General features: G+C 29.7%; 1 pseudogene; it reads left to right on the top strand.

Annotated features, from left to right (window-relative positions):
* The first annotated feature begins 3,223 nt into the window (after positions 1–3,223).
* LOC130805762 (tryptophan decarboxylase TDC2-like) lies at positions 3,224–10,820 on the top strand (annotated as a pseudogene).
* The last annotated feature ends 7,578 nt before the right edge of the window (positions 10,821–18,398 follow it).

Below are 18,398 nucleotides of genomic sequence, written 5' to 3'. Positions count from 1 at the left end.
ACAGATCAACAAACGTCTTTTCATTGTAATTATGCCTTACTCGTTCGCACCTTGAAAAACTTTAATCCTCGTGAAGTCATCAATCATCGTAAGTTTGCAATGTTCTTAACAAACAAGTTCCCTTGAAAGAAATTGCACATCATTAACATGAGTAGTCAAACTAGTGAAATGAAAGCAAATAGAGATGCATTTGAAGTAGTTGAGATAGTTTTAAAGAAGGTAAAATGAACATGAAGTAAATCGAGATGCATTTGAAGGAAAAATGAATATGAAATAAAAATAATGAACGAAAAAGAAGATGATTTCCTCCTATTATGAAGGTAATACATTACCCTACCTGCCCTCCTCTAGGATAAATATTTATCCCATAAAATTGAGAGTTCTTTTTATTTTTCATCACTTTGCAACTATTCTTCCACCTGTACAATAATTAAATTTCACTAATTTCTCATTTATCAATTTCATTTTCTTACTTTAATTTTTTTCCCCATTAAATATTTACGACAATCCAAGAATGCCCTATACAGTAATCAATTGGGATAGAATATGTAGTTAGGGCTGCACATGGTCCGGTCTGGTCTGGTTTGACAGAAAAATCAGACCAGACCAGAAATTCCGGTCTGGAAATTTTTCAGACCAGACCAGACCAGTCAAGAGACCAGACCAGACCGTTCTAGAACGGTCTGGTCTGGTCTGGTCTACGGTTTTTTTTTGTATTTTTCAATAAGCTGTGTTCCTGAAAATATTGCGATAACTTTCTCAAAAAAATACAATCCAGAAAAGCAAATATTGTTATTCAAGAGTGCAAGAGAAAATTAGAGGAAAATTACACTGTATTATACATCAATTCCTCAAGACTCAATTTCCAGGCAGCATTTACTTTTTGCTCATTACCAAATAATCTGCAGAATTCTAACTCATCTTTCTTATAAACTAAGATTCATACAACCCTAAAAAAGTGTTAGAAACTTTTACTAGAAAAATAAATCATTAACAAGCCACAATAATACTCTACTATCCACAATACTTTACACACAACCACAAAAAGCTCCGTAATCTAAGGTTACACAATGACAGAATAATTGAAAATCAACACACTGACTATAATCAATGGAAATCAAACAAGAATAATACGATCATCTTGAATTTTACCTATGACTATAGTATAGAACATAATTCTCATGCAATCTCAGAAGAAACAAATATCCAGAATGAAATGAATTCAATTAAAGAAAAGGAAACTTCAAACAAAGCTTTAAATTGGGGCGGCAAACATGGAACTGAGTAAATTGTAATAATCAGTGTTAAGAAAGTAATTAAGCTTAATAAGTATACCTGATAGAGGCGAAAGGAGGCAATCGAACGACGAGGCAAGAGCAACCGAGCAAGAGAACGATTGGTGTTTGTAGTTTGATTAGCTTCTTGCGAAGTTAAATGCTATGCTAGGGTTTGGTGTCGGAAAAATTAAAATTTATAATTAACAAAATCTGTCGACTGTCGATGGGTTGAAGGCTTGAAGCTTGAAGAGTTGAAGCCTCGAAGAAGGCGAGGAATTAGAGAGGAGGCGAGGAATCAGAGAGGTCAGAGACTCAGAGGAGGCGAGGAAGAGAGGAGAATGGGAGAAGGAGGCAGGCAGGTTTACGGCAGGAGTGGAGAGTAGTAGCCCTAACCCTAACCCCTAATATTTGATTTTATTACGGTTTTTTGGTCCGGTTTGGTCTAAAATTTTTAAAACCGGGACCGGACCGTAAACCGTTTTAAAGAAAAAAAAACCGGACCAGACCATTTAGACCGTAGACCAGACCAAATACTTAAATTACGGTTTGGTTCGGTTTGGTTTACGGTTTAGACCAAACTTTGTTCAGTCCTATATGTAGTACATCAATACAACTCCCGCCGCCCATTTGGCCCTTTTTTCTTTACAGCCCAAAGATATCAGCTTACTGTATACGCTAACACTGGTACTATACTATCACTTTTCCAAATGTCGATCTAGATTTTTGTCAATATCAAAATACTAAATGGTATTGATGTTTCTCTATTTATAACAATTATTGAATAAGATGAATAAAGAAAAAGATACTTCTCATTTTTTAAGTTGTTTTAATTTGTTATTTTAAACAATGTTATTTATTTTTTTTAAAGAGTATTTTTATTTATATCACAAATTTTTTAAAAATTTACCTTCGTTTATTCTCATTTTAATATTATTAATATTTATTGTTCCTATATATTTTTTACTAACTTTATTTCAATATTTTTATATTGCTTATAACCCTCTTATGTTTCTCACTAACTTTATTGAAACACTTTTTTAATAATTGTAATCTTTCTATTTTTTCCACTTATTTTTACTTATATTTTTTATGCGTATGATCTTCACTTTTATTTTCGCCATTAAATTTATCATTTAATAAAATATTACATCCACTATTTAAAATATTTTATTTTTCTTAATTCTCGTGAATATTCGTTATAGGAACAATTTTAACAAATAAAAGGAAGTAGATTCGAGCAGAGATTAAAAGAGGATAGTGACATTATTGCTAAAAAAATAATGCAAATCAGACAAATTCAAATTGAAATATAAAATTTTATTATAGAAATTGAGTTGAAAAAAAGTATCATGAGAATATTCCAAACGATGTGCTATTCTTTCTTAGAATTGCATAACAACTTAGGGGGCGTTTGGTTGGGGGTCTTAAGGAAAGGGAAAGGGAATGAAAATACCCCATTCCCTTTGATGTTGTTTGGTTTTCATTTTCAATGATTTCCTTTCCCCCATTTCAGTTTTAGGTTTACCCAAATGAGGTAAACCTTATTCCCCACCTCCCCCTCCACTTTCCCATTCCATTCCCTCCCTCATTCAGCAACCCTACTGAAGCAGTACTCGCGCCTCCTTCCTCACCATTTTTCTCCTTCCTCGCGCCTCCATCCTCACCAAAATCGTTGGCATCTCCTTTCATTCGTCGCGCCTCGTTCATCTTCCTCAAGTTCTCATCTCTTCCTCGCGCGTCGTTCCTCCTGCTGCCTCCATTGTCAAATGTAAATGCAGACATAGGGTTTGTTTGCTTCTTTTCGATGTTTCTCTCTTTTTCGTCAAAACAGGATTCACAAATCACAACCCAAAAAAAATCAATAATTGTCTCACTCTTTCCGAAGTAGTTGTACTTCAATTCTCTATCTCTCTTTCGTTTCATCTACTTGAAAAAACCAGACAAAAATGGCAGCGGAAGCATCTAGATCTAGTTTCAGTGCTGGTTCTGCAGATTCTTATCTTGGTAGTTTGATTAGTTTAACTTCAAAGTCTGAAATCCGTTATGAAGGCATTCTTTTCACCATTAATACCGAAGAGGCTAGCATCGGTGTTGTTATGCTGTTGATTATTATTGTTTGGATCTTTTTTTAGGCTTTTGATGTTTATTCTGAATGTTTGTGTAAAGGATGTGAAATGTTGATTTGTTGAGTTCTGGTTTGGCTTGTGTTTCTAGAGTGTTCTTTTTTCTTTTTTTTTTTTCATTTACTGATGTTTTTGAATGTGTGATACTTTTGTATTGTTTGCTGATTTGAGGTAAATTTGGTTTGAGGTTTTGTTTGATGTCTGATGCATTAGATTACTGGTGAAGCTTGTTTACAAGCATTCATGAAAGACATGAATGTTCATTTTTCAAGTTTATCATATAACAACTACTTATTTTTGGAGAAAATATAAAAGAATTTAAAAACTCAAATTTTGATTCCTTAGTTTGAACCAAACAGTCACAAAGGGAATCATTCAGCAGTTCATTCCGTTTCCTGAACACAACCAAACGACTAGGCTAAATTAGGGGAATCCATTCCTTTCTCCTTCATTCCCTTTCCTCATTCCATTCCGATTCCCTTGTGCGAACCAAACGCCCCCTTAATATTCATATCTTCCATTCCCATTAAAAATGATTAGTATTCCCTCCGTTCTTTTTTGATCTTCCGCATTACTATAACGGGTAGTTTCAAAAGTTCTTTCACTTTAGTATACTTTCTATTTGTAGAAAGTTTTTATCCCACTTTTACCCCTTAAAACCCCCCATTTTCTTTTAATGTACCCCTTTTCTTTTATTTATAATTATTTTCTCTCTCATACTTTCAATACAATCATTACTTCACACTACTATTTAATTAAAATAATACCCACTACAACCTCATACTTCCAATACAATCATTACTTCACACTACTATTTAATTAAAATAATACCCACTACAATCCAAAGATTCTATCTTTCTTAATATGTGTGAAAAATCCAGAGTGAAAGATCAAAAAAGAACGGAGGGAGTAATGTTTTTTATAAATCATAAAAAAAAAAATTGTGATAGTGTATTAATATATCTTATTATTATTATTATTGACAGATCTTATGGCGTAAAATAGAGGAGCCAAAATTATTATTCAAATAAAAAAAATAAGAGATTCAAATTACTAACTTCTTGTTTAAAAAGTCTACCTCTATTACTAAGCCATAAGTTTTTATTATAAAATTAAATTATAATTTGCTTAGGCCAAGTTCTCTCAAGAAAGATATCTCAATAGTCAAATTAAATATTTGGTTGAATTAGTTTCATTTACATAAAATTGTTGTCAATGTGATCAAGTCAAAAATTTAAATCGTTCCACCCTTCATTCTATGTAAAATTAATATCGAGTAGAAGTGTTTATTTAAGTTAACGAGTTAATTTTAGGCCGAATATTTTGGATCAGTTTAAAATTGATTTTTGTTGTCTATATTAATTTTTACATAATTTTAAATTTATTTTAAAGTCGAATCAAATCGAATTCATTACAAAAAGTAAATATTAAATTATTAGATTTATTTTGAATATTAAACTATTAGATTTATTTTGAATACATATATAAGAGTATGATGAAAATATATGTTGTAACATATGAAGACAACGAAATTGTTAGATATTATTAGTACCTTGTGCACTTTTAACTAATACTTGTAAGGATCTAATGGGGTCACTACGACACCCACGAAGTCACACAAGCAAGACAACAAACTAATAATCCAAACAAATCAATCTAAATTATCACACAACCAAATAACCAAAATAAAATCAACAATATATTGGTACCAAAACAGCAACAAAGCAGTACCAAATCACCAAGATAACACGTGCAAACAATCAAAATCAACACACACAAGTTATACGTGGAAAACCCCTTCAATGTTAAAGATAAAAACCACGGGACCTCTTGAGGAGTCCACCCTAACTTCTCTTATTGATAAATTGAGGGAAAAAGAACCTCAAAACAGTACACAAAGGTTCACACACCCACCAACAACAACCAAGAACAATATGAGATGAATTAGAGAGCAAAAGGAGTAGAAATCACCAAGTATTCTGTCAAAATTTGGAGACGATCCAACGGTGCAATTTCCGGCAAACGGTAGTTTTCTGATGGCTACCCTCAAAGCTACGAGAACCCTCTTCTCTCTTTTTCCTCTCCTTTTGTGTGTTCTAATTTTTTTTTTTGTGTATGTGAATGCTTCAATAATGCTGCCCTAACTCAGCAAATACCCTCATAAAAAAAAAACTTCCCTTGAAAGCCACAAATATTAATGCCAAAATATGAACCCAAAAAAGACTTAACAAGTCCAACACAAGAGCCCATAAAAAACATGATCCTAAAAGCAATATTTGGGTATTACACATTGGGCTGGACCCATAACAATACTGGTGGCCCCTCATGAGCTCACGACGTGTTTCATACTGTTCTCAAAGATTTAAATCGATGAGAAAATGAGTAAAGTGTCTCACCTGAAATGTTAAATATCTTACCAGCCAAGATAAACACAATTTAATATACTTTCTCCGTTCCATGTAATACCTGGTAAAATGATACTATTCATTCATCATTTTTAATTTATGATTAGTTTTTAATTTATAGATTAATACATAGTCAAGTGAGATCTTTTTTGATTCGTCTCATTACAAAGATTATTAATATCAAATTTCTATAATTTTTTATAATACATAATTAGAGATATTAAGAATTGAAATATAGTGCATTAAATTGCGTAAAAAGGTTAATGTTGCAATAAAATTGAAACAGAGGAATTATTAATTTTTTTTTAAAATTGATATTTCATGAAAACATCTAAATAGGATTTCAAAGCATGTAATACTATGAATTATTAAAAGTAAAATATTATACACTTATGCGCGCGTATTTCCACGTTTTAAACCAATTATGAACTACATTAAACGGAGATATAATTACTTCAATAGCGCTGGGTACAAACTGCAGCAAAAATGGAGATGTTCAGGTTAAAAATCGGAAACAACCAAATAAATAAGTAACTTCGGGTGGATATGGTGGTAAAACGGTAGTTGATCGAAAAACTATTGAATACCTGAAAATAAATACCAACAACCCCGGGTGGTCTCCGGAGGCGGTGCCTCCGACACCCAAGTTAATACCCACGTATAAGCTATATGATGTAGATCAGAGTAGTATTTTTAGAGAGATACTCCCTCCAATTCACTACTAATATCTCATTTGCTTTATGCACTATATCTAATATATTTATTCAAATCCTTAATATCTCTAATTGTGCAGAATTAAAAAATATGAAAAGGTGATATAAATAATCCTTGCGACGAATAAAACAAGATCTCATTTTACTATGTTTTAAGTTATAAATTAAAAATAAAATACAAATTAAAAGTAAAAAAATAAATAGTATCCAAAAAGTAAATAGAACATTAATGATGAATTGAAGGGAGTAATATTTAGTTTTTTTTAATGAAAAATATATCATCCCCTTAACTTACATCCTAAGAGCTATATAAATGTATTGGCAAATCAGTGAGCTTATTTAATGGAATATATAAACTTTAGCCCATTATAAAAGTAAGCTTATATTTTATTCATAAACAGGAGATTTCAAAACGTCAATTATTGTCTCTCTACTATTGATCTACAAATGTTGATCGAATTATCATGTACACTCGTACGAAATAAGTGGAATTCTTTTCTTATTACTTTTAATAGTGTGATATAAAATGTAGAGATTATTTTAGTCTTATGAGTTCATTGGGGTGATCTTATTTATTTTTGGGTCTCAGTACAAATGATAAAAAATGTCTTTAAAATATTATTTTTGTTTTGTATTGTTGATATTTTAATTATTATATAAAATAAGCTCTAGTAACTCATATTACATAGCAAAAAATGCAAATTGTACCTAAATTATAATTAAGTTAATTTCAACTTTGTGTATGAAAATATATTTTTTGGGCCTTAAAAAATTTGAGACACTAAGTCATAGTCCGCTTTACCCTTGTTTATCAACGGCCATGGTGTCAAGGAACCAACCCAACCAAAAGTTTAAATTGATGATTGAGGCCTCAAGATATGTTATATACTCTAACACGCCCCCTCACACTAGAGCCCTTTGGGTTAGAAGTGTGAATGCAACACAAACACTTCACATATCTGGTGCTACATATTCTACTTTAAATGAGGGGTAGTTGAGACTCGAATCCATGACTCTTTGTCATGTTGGGTTCTAATACCATGTCAAGGAACCAACTCAACCAAAAGTTTGAACTAATGATATTATAGAGATATGTTACATACTTACACAAAATATTATAGAGATATGTTACATACTTACACAAAATATTATAGAGATGTATATATAAGTTTTAATTCTACAATTATAACATGCAATCAATTCCAATAAAAGCACCACATTAGATATTTTTTAATTACTGTGATTTGTAAATCACTATAAATAACAAAATAAATATTAATAAAATAAACAAAATTAAAAATCTTAAAAATCCGATGCTATTAAAATTATTCCAATAAAAACGATTTGCCAATATTACAAATAAGTACTTTGACTACCTCGTGATATTATATTAGTGTATTGAGTGTATGTTTGAATTGGAATAATTAGGAAAAGGAGGAGGGGGTAATACATGGAACAACAAGTGAGGCCATAACATGCACACTTGTTGCGGCAAGAGAGCGAGCAACACAAGCTGTGAACGATGATTTTAGTCCATCCAAGCTAGTGGTTTTCGGCTCCGATCAAACACATTCGGCATTTACTAAGGCCTGCAAGTTAGTCGGCATTCCAGCTTCCAATGTCCGATTAATTCCTACTTCTCTTCATTCTAATTTTGCTATGTCACCTTCTCTTCTACGTAAATTTGTTCTACATGATGTGGCACTTGGTCTGGTCCCACTTTACTTATGTCTCACTGTTGGAACTACTTCTACTGCTGCTGTGGACCCCTTGCAAGATCTCGTTCATATTGCAGGTTTGCTTTTTTGATCATTTCTTTTAAACTTATTTCACGTTTATTTCACGGTTATTTCGGTTATTAACAATAATTACTGTTTAAACTTATTTATATGTTGCGGTTAATGTATAAGAAAATACATAATTAAGTAGGATTTTATTTGAATTTTATAATCGCATACTTTCATAATTATAACTTTTTATATTTTTTAGTTATACATAGTTCAGTATATAAATAATTAAAATCATACATTGAATTACAAAAAATGTTGAATATGGCAAGAATAATTGAATAGAGCAATATCTAATAAGAGCACATTTAAATATGTGATAATTAAGCCATGTTTAGTTCACCTTAAGAAAAATATAAGTAGTGTTTGGATCCCTATTAAAATTAAGTTTACATTCAATAAAAATAAGTTTCAATAAGTAAAAATCAATTATTATCTGTAATAAATAATATGAATCAGTAGACCTCAGTTAGAGTTTATAACTAAAAATCAGTTACAACCAATAAAAATCAAATTTCTCTAAAAAGGCTATAGCTTGACTTTTATATCTTTATCTTCATTAGGGAACCATTGATTCTCTATATATGCAAAATCTAGTTAGATCTATCTTAATAGATAATTTTAGTAAATTTATTTTTTATAATTTTTTTTATGTATAATTAGAAACACCACAACAAAATTAATTTTTTAAGACATAGGATTTAATGACATCACAAAAAATGTTATTCATTTATATTTTTAGTGTAATAATATTTGATTTTTATTTTAAACTCCATTATTAAGTAATTTAGAGACATTTTTTTGGCCTGACATATGTTATTGTTACAATAATATATAGTGTCATTTATAAAAAATGTCACTAGATCCAATGTCACAAAAAACTATAGTATAATTTTTTATTATGCTGCTAAAGGGTTTAATAAATGTCATTAACTTCACTATATATAGTTAGAAATTTAAAATAATAACATTTAAATTAAATGTCGATAAATATATCCAACTAAAAATATGTTATGTTGTAGTGAAATGTTAAAAGTTTAAAACGTACATTGTTATACATGTTTCAATAGTATATTTTTATAAAAAAATATTCGGAGAATTATACAATAGTATAAAGGAACATTTTTTACAAGTTAAAATGTAATTGTATGTCATTTTAAAAGATTTTATTGCATTTGTTATGATTTTAAGTATGAATCATTTATGAGTTATAGAATGTTAGATCATTTATTAATTATAATCATAAATATTCAAAATTTACAAGTCATGCACTCTATAAAGCGAAAAGCGCAACAATTATAAAATCTATCATGTAGTGTTTGGGAACAAACATTTCATTTCAAATTATGAATTTTAATTATGAAATCATAAATGAAGAATTTGAGAATGACAAGGTTTGGGTAGTCATTTTCAAATCCTCAATTTTAACTACTTTGAAAACAATGATGGAATTTGATTTAAATCCAAACTTAAAAATTTTTAATTTGTCAAATAATAAATTTGAGTCAATTCCAAATTTTCAAATAAAATTATTATTGCCAAACATAGCATCAACGAATTTCAATTACCGGTATTTGAAATGACATGCTAAGCCAATTTTTTTACCTTCAACTCTCTTTTATTTACCTTTAACCAACAAACTTAATAGAAGTACAATTTAAATCTTATCTTATTCCCATCAACTTAATTCTCATCTCTATTCTTTCTTCAACCTTAGCTTGAGCTCAACAATGGCAACTTCACCCTCTATTAAAATCCAACAATGGCACTTATGTTATAACTTAGTGTTTGATTAAACTAATTTTACTTCCAAAAATACATATTTTCAGGTGATTATGGCATTTGGGTTCATGTAGATGCAGCTTACGCTGGAAATGCTTGTATATGTCCAGAAATAAGACACTACTTAAATGGCATTGAACGAGTGGACTCACTGAGTCTTGCACCACACAAATGGTTCCTAACTTACTTGGATTGTTGTTGCTTATGGGTTAACAACCGCAGTTTCCTAATCAAAGCACTAAACACAAACCCTGAATTTTTAAAGAACAAACTTAGTAACACAAATTCCGTGGTCGATTACAAAGACTGGCAAATCGGCACGGGTCGACGATTCAAGTCGCTCCGCTTATGGTTTGTTCTTCGTAGCTACGGAATAACGAACCTTCAAAATCATATTAGGTCCGACATTTTCAAGGCTCGTATTTTTCGTGATTTGGTGGGGTCAGATGCCCGATTTGAGATTATGGCGCCGGTCAATTTTGGTTTGGTTTGTTTTCGATTTAACCCTAATAGACGGTTTGAATCGGCGAAAATTGAGGGTTTGAATAGGGTGTTACTGGAGAGAATTAACTCAACAGGACGAGTTTACATGAGTCATACAATTGCTGGTGGAGTCTATATGTTGAGATTTGCTGTGGGGACTACACTTACGTAGGACTAGGAGCATCATGTTGTTGCAGCTTGAGAGCTTATAAAGGAACAAGCTAAAGCTATGTCATCGTATATATACTAGATTTAAAATAGGAAAAATTTTAAATATAAACTAATCTTTGCTCGATCAGCTGAATATAAATCTAATTATTATTTATTTTTAAATAAATCTATCAATTTGGTATAGTTGTTGAAAATAAACTAAACTATTGTTTATTCATAATTCTTGATTTTCAAAAAGCTTTGAAGATTGTTATAAACAATATGTCGGTTTATTTTTAGCATATATACTTAATAGATGGATTTATTTATAAATAAATATTTTCGGCGGATTATGCAAAAGTTGGTTTATTATTAACAATTTACCCTTTAAAATATCATAGATAAGAATTATGGGTTAGCTAGTTTGGGACTTTTCTTTCTTCTTGTGATAAATGTTTGATTTTAAATAATGGAATATATGAATATATGTATATTTTAAGGAGTATATAAATATATGTACAATTTTCAATCATCTGAAATTCTGACTGATATTAGTAATATTTGTAAATATATATGTATTTTTTTAGGAACATATAAATGCCAATATACTCCCTCAAATTCACTGAAAAAGGATATTTATTTTTAGGTTATTTCATATGGTAACTCTGAGGTATTAGATTTTTCACTTGGTAACCAAAGTTTTCTTAAAATCCATGCGGCAACCCTAAGGTTTACCCAATTAAACCTCCATGACCTTTTTAACCTATAAAATGTTTGAAAATCGCCTATTAGTAAGGATGCTTTGATCCTGAGATTGAATACATTGAAACACACTCCAAAGATCACATTTCCCCTAGTTTTCACTACAAATAACTATCGAAATAGCGATGGAAAAATAACGATGGGGTTGGTTGGTCGCCAGTGGCGACGGATAGGCGAGGGCAAGCAACGTCGCCAAAAGGAAAAGCAAAATAGCGACGGGCATATTGATCGCCACTCCGTCGCTCAATGCTTTTAATTTTTTATTTTTTTAAAAAAATATTTAGCGAAGAGTTTGCTGGTCGCCAATCCGTCGCTAAAAGCTTTTAATTTTTTATTTTTTTTTAAAAATAATTAGCGACCGACACTCTGGTCGCTGGGCCTTGGAAATGAAAAAAGTTTGCGTGCTGCAATAAGGAAAAAACGGCTTGCAGTATTTTTTTTTAATTATTATTATTATTATTATTATTATTATTATTATTATTATTATTTTATTATTATTAGTATTAGTATTATTATTATTGTTATTATTAGTATTATTACAACGTTATTATTATTATTATTATTATTATTATTATTATTATTATTATTATTATTATTATTATTATTATTATTATTATTATTATTATTATTATTAGTATTAGTATTATTATTATTGTTATTATTAGTATTATTACAACGTTGTTGTTATTATTATTATTATTATTATTATTATTATTATTATTATTATTATTTTATTTTATTTTATTATCTGGCGACAAGCTATGTGGTCGCCCCCTATGATCGCCAATTTTTTTTTTGTTTTTTTTTTTAAATAATTCTTTGCGATATTCAAGTTGTGGTCGCGATTTAGTCGCCAAGTAGACCGTAATTTTTTTTTTTAATAAACATAGGCGATGGTGGCTTGGAAGCCATATGGTCGCTGTCACTTTTTCAATTTGAATTTGAAAACATGGCGATGGGTTTCTCATGGCCGTGTTGTCGCCATATTTTCTATAAATAACACGTAGAATTATTGTGTATCGTATATTTCGATAACTAAAGAATTAGAAGAGGTTTTTATTTAATTAGTACATATTTTATTTCGTTTGTTATTTACTTGAGTTTTTTATATTCTTTTATTGTTTTATATTTTATTTTAATTGTCATTAATTTTCCTTAATAATTGTTATTAGAATAATTATATTATTATCATATATTGTTACTTTCATGAATTGTTTTATATATTTTTATTGTCATTAAATTACTAATATTATATTTAGGTGTTAAAAATGAATTTTAGTGTGTTTCCAGATGGTGCATGATATATGTGCTATTGTGAACGAAGTGTTATCAGAAGAGAATACGATGGTAAACAGCTTCTAAGAAACGAAAAAACAAATAGCTGCCTTTGGATTACCCGTTGGGAAGATAGATTGTTGTCCTAACGGATGTTTGATATATTGGGGGAATAATGCGAATGCAACTTGCTGTTATATTTGTGAAACTTCTAGATGGAGAAGAAACAGTAAGGGTAATAAGGTTTCGCGGTAATCCAAAGCACAACATTCACTTATATCTTCAACCACTAATACAAGAGCTGAATATGTTGTGGAAGGAGGGGATTTGTACATTAGATGTGTCAAGAAAGGAGAATTTTCAACTGCGAGCAGCTTTAATGTGGACATTCAATGACTTTTCGGCTTATTCGATGTTGTCCGGGTGGAGTACGGCGGGCCGATATGCTTGCCCTTATTGCATGGATGATTCACAAGCCTTGTACCTTACTCATAACATGAAGATGTGTTGGTTTGACTGTCATAGAAGGAATTTAGATAGAAGTCGTCCTTATAGGAGAAATAGAAAAAATTTCAAATCAGGCCATATTGAGAAAAGAGATACACCTATTATTCGGACTGGACATGAATTGCTTGATGAATTGCTTGAAGAAGATGCATCGGAACATAATAAAGAGGTTAGTAAGTACTCTGCAGGATGGAAGGAGATGAGCATATTTTGGGATTTGTCATATTGGAAAACAAACACTTTGTTGTGTGTGCCAAGTAAAACAAAGGATCACATCAAGGGTAGAAACGAAAAACGAGTAACCTATCAAACGAGTAACGTTGTTCAAATGTCATTAGTATGACCCAATTAATACTGAAAATAAGTTAACATACATCAAGGTCGCTCGTATTGTTTATATGATCCATTTGTGTTGGCAAGTCAAGCACGTCAATTATATTATCTTCCATATTCGAGTACAAGACAAAATTTAAAACATGTGGATCTTGTACTCTCAGAAAACGAAGAATCCGAAGATGAAGATGTTGAGAACAACGAGTATTTTAGTGATTAAGAGTAGTTTAATTATTTATATGTAATTATTTAATATTTTGTAATATTTAATACAATTTTATTATATTCCTCCGAATTATTAATATTTTGCAGTAATAATAATAATAACAACAACAATAATAATAATAACACATAAAAATAAGTAATAATAATAATAATAATAATAATAATAATAATAATAATAATAATAATAATAATAATAATAACAATAATAATAATAATAATAATGAAAATAACAATAATAATAATGATAACAATAATAATAATAATAATAATAATAATAATAATAATAATAATAATAATAATAATAATAATAATAATAATAATAATAATAACGTTGTAATAATACTAATAATAAAATAATAATAATAATAATAATAATAATAATAATAATAATAATAATAATAATAATAATAATAATAATAATAACAATAATAATAATAATGAAAATAACAATAATAATAATAATAATAATAATAATAATAATAATAATAATAATAATAATAATAATAATTTTAGAAAAAATACTGCAAGCCGATTTTTTCCTTACTGCAGCACGCAAACTTTTTTCATTTCCAAGACCCAGCGACCAGAGTTCCGGTCACTAACTTCTGAGAGTCAAACCTCCTGTCATGTCAATGCTTTAGCGACCAACCAGCGACCACACTGGCAGTCGCTAAATACTGATTATAAATGCCGTTTGATCTGCTCTCATTTCTCATTTCCTACAACTCTATCTTCACTTACCTTATACTTCTTCATTCCTTATACGCGTTTTTATCTTTCCAACTCTATTTTTTCTTTTCATCCATTAATCTCAATCTCTATTTATTTTCTTTTCTTTCTTAATCTCATCCTCATCATCTTGGGGTTACAACTTATTTTCAACTCTAAAATTCTCATCTTATCATTAAAAGGTTAGTATTTATTATATATTTTTTTGTATTTTTTCAATGTTCTTGATGATTATGATAATATTTTGTTTCATGATGCCTTTTTTTTATTTTTTTTTTAATATTTTCGAATAATGGCATTTTTGAAACATGTTTAGTGCTAGTATTTTCCAGTTTTTTCTTACATTCATATTTAGTTTTAAATCGTTTTTTTTTTAATATTTCAAGAACAATCGAAAGGTCTAAGAGCCACAGCCTATGGAGTTCAATAATAAATTATGGGAATCGGTGCAAATGGTAAATGAAGTTCAATAATCAATTAAGGAAAGCGGTGACTGAACAATCAAAAGGTCAAAGATCCACAGCCTATGAGACTCACCAAAGGTCGACTGAACAAATTCAAAGAGAACGAGAACTCTTTTTAAAATTCATTCAATCCTATCTCAATTTGTAACGACCCCCTCTTCCAAATGAATGATTAAATATATGTACTTTTTGTGACTTTGTACATAAACTTTAATTATATATATATATTTCCAGCTCATTATTTTTATTTACTTGTTTTACATGTATATATATATTTATCTTAATATTACAACAAATATTTTATATATATATATATATATATATATATATATATATATATATATATATATATATATATATATACTAATAAATAAAATAGGCGACAGTTGGCGACGAAAAGCGGGTCGCTAAGCAGACTGATAGGCAGGCGACGGCCCAGCTACGACATGGTGGTCGCCCGTTGGCGACTAAATAGCTAGAAGACGGTGGTCGCCAGTTTGGCGACGGGATTCAGGTCGCAAATTGGTCGCTAAGAAAAGGCGAGGAAATGGCGTCCATTTTGAGATTAGCGACGAAAGGAATAGCGACCACCTCGTATCTCGTCGCCAGCCCGTCGCCAGACCTACTTTTTGACTGTTTAGCTATCAAATGGCGATGAAATGGTTTGTCGCCATTTTATTATTTTTTTGTAGTGTTTTTAACCCTAAATTGTGATATTTGGAGTGTGTTTCGTTGAATTTGTGTTTTGAATTTGGGGAATTAGGGTTAGGGAATTAAGGGTTGGAAAATTAGAGAAATTGGAGAATTAGGGTTAGCGAAATAGGAAAAATGTAATCTTTTTGAGTGTGTTTTGATGTATTCAATCTCAAAACCAAGGAATCCTTATTAATAGACGGTTTTCAAACGTTTTATAGGTAAAAAGGTCACGAAAGTATGATTGGGTAACTTTAGGGGTACTGCGTGGATTTTAAAAAAGCTTTAGTTACCACATGGAAAACCCAATACCTCAAGTTTATCGCGTGAAATTTTCCTTTGCTTTTTGATACTATTCACTTGTTACTTTTAATTTGTTTTTTATTCTTAATCTATAAATTAAAATTGTTACTTTTAATTTGTTTTTTATTCTTAATCTATAAATTAAAACATAGCCAAGTGAGATCATGTTTGATTTATTTCAATGCAAAGATCATTTATATCTATTTTTTTATAACATTTCATTATGTATAATAATAAGAGATATTAAGCATTGAATAAGTGCATTGGATAACTTGAAAAAGCAAATGTCACATTTTTATTGAATTGAAGGGAATATAATATATTTTTCGATAACCTAGCTCAAAAGTTGATTTTTAAGCCAAAACGAAAAAAATTCCGTAGCTAACTTTTCCTTCTGCTTGATTTTTTTAGTTCACTTTTTCTCTAATAAGCATCCAACACCTAATTTTTACCAAACATCATTGTAACAGGTGACTTACATAATTGACTTAACAACAAACCAGAAAAGTCAGTGCTATTAGCTTTTCAAATCAGTAAATTAAATCAACAAACAATCAACAATTGACACTTAATTGACTTAACAACCAACAATCAATTAGAAGAATTTGGAGAGAGCAGAGAACAAATATCACTATCCATTATAAATATAATAGAACAGAAAAGGTATAACTTTTATCGCAAAGTCTTCAAATTAGAGAGTATATGTTACACAAGAAATATTACGGCTAAATGTACTTACTTACATCATCTACAATGTCCTCAAACGACTCCGGATTAGACGGTGCCGTTTGAGGAAGGGAAGATAGTAAATAGCCAGGTTTAACTTGACTTAAAACTGGGTAATTTTCAATGTTTTTATAGTAATCTGCTATGTAATCTACCATTTTATGAGCATGTTTACGGAATTCTTCATGATCTAATGGTTTGAATTCGGTGGGAGAAGACGAGTTTGTAAAGTCATGGCCAAGGCTTCCCATGGGACTGGTTTGTCAGTTGTTAGGGATGATATCAAAGGAAAAATGTTTTTAAACTTTCACTTATAAGACAGGGTGATATATTTATATAGGTACATCAAAATGGATAGGTCCCAATATTCACAAGTACCCACTAAATAAAATTTTTGTACCTATTGTCTACCCCCTATTTATAGTGTTGCAATGATTTATTTCACATCGACAAATTAAAGATGGTGTGCACACTTTATAAACTATTGGAGACCTTCTTCCCATGGCCATATGATTTTGGGATAATACACAATGTGCGCACCTCATATTTTCTCATGAATATGCTAACATTCACAATAAATCCAGCCTAATTTAACATATAACACTCTACTCATATTTAAACACATTTCGATGCAACCACTATAACCAATTAAGCATACTCATTATTGTTATACTCATCTTATATCCATCTTATCTCATGTATATGCACTCATTGTTTGTGTTACGTGCCTCCTATACCATCATCATTCCTTAAAATTTATTTTTATTTTATTTTAATCCTAAACATGAAATATAATAATGTAAAATCAAAATTTGTGGTGAATATTTATCAATTATCATACCATTTCTTAAAATAAAATTTTATCTTTGTATTGTAGAAAAAATTTTAGCTATATCTCAAAATATAAAGTAGAATCTTTTTCAAAATAATATGACAAAAAAATTTTCTCATGAAAAATATTGCAATTCAAGTAGGACAATACACATATTCTTTTTAGCTTTTTTTTTTTCAAAATGAACTGTTAAATCACATAAAAGTGTGTAAAACAAATCATCATTTAATTTAAAGATTTATTAACATCTTAGTTTAAATTAAAAATTAAAAAAGAAAATAATGTGCGAAGTGATTTAATGAATTATTTGTTTTTTTAAAAACTAAAAGAATACTTATAAGTTATAACCATCTAATGTTGTTGTTGCTCAATTTGTTGAGACGTCTTACTAGTAAGTTAACGTTATATCACATATTATTATGTGACATAGTACTTTTTTATTTTAAGCAAGTCGCTAAATGACATCGTTATTTATAATGTGGGATAAAAACAAAAAGCTGTCAAACAACATTTGAAATTAGATTTCGAGTCGCTAAAAATAAAACGTTCGGAAACAGCATCTGAATATGTTGATAATGTTAAACATTATCGTAAACAATATGAAAGCATTAGGTCATGATATTAAAGAATGTGATGTAGTTTCTAAAATTCTTCGTTCCATGACTTCTAAGTATGAAACAATAGTATGTATACTAGATGAGCAAAGCATCAAGGAAGATCTTTTCTTAGATGAAATACTTGGTACTTTTATGGTTCATGAGAAAAGACAAAATTCTTATGAACCTGAAGAGCAAGCATTACAAGCAAAAACACCCATATATAAACAAGG

This window comes from Amaranthus tricolor, chromosome 2 (genome assembly GCF_026212465.1).
Source record: "Amaranthus tricolor cultivar Red isolate AtriRed21 chromosome 2, ASM2621246v1, whole genome shotgun sequence".
NCBI lineage: Eukaryota > Viridiplantae > Streptophyta > Magnoliopsida > Caryophyllales > Amaranthaceae > Amaranthus > Amaranthus tricolor.
The sequence above is the reverse complement of the archived record's forward strand: the minus strand, read 5'-3'. Positions and strand labels throughout refer to the sequence as shown.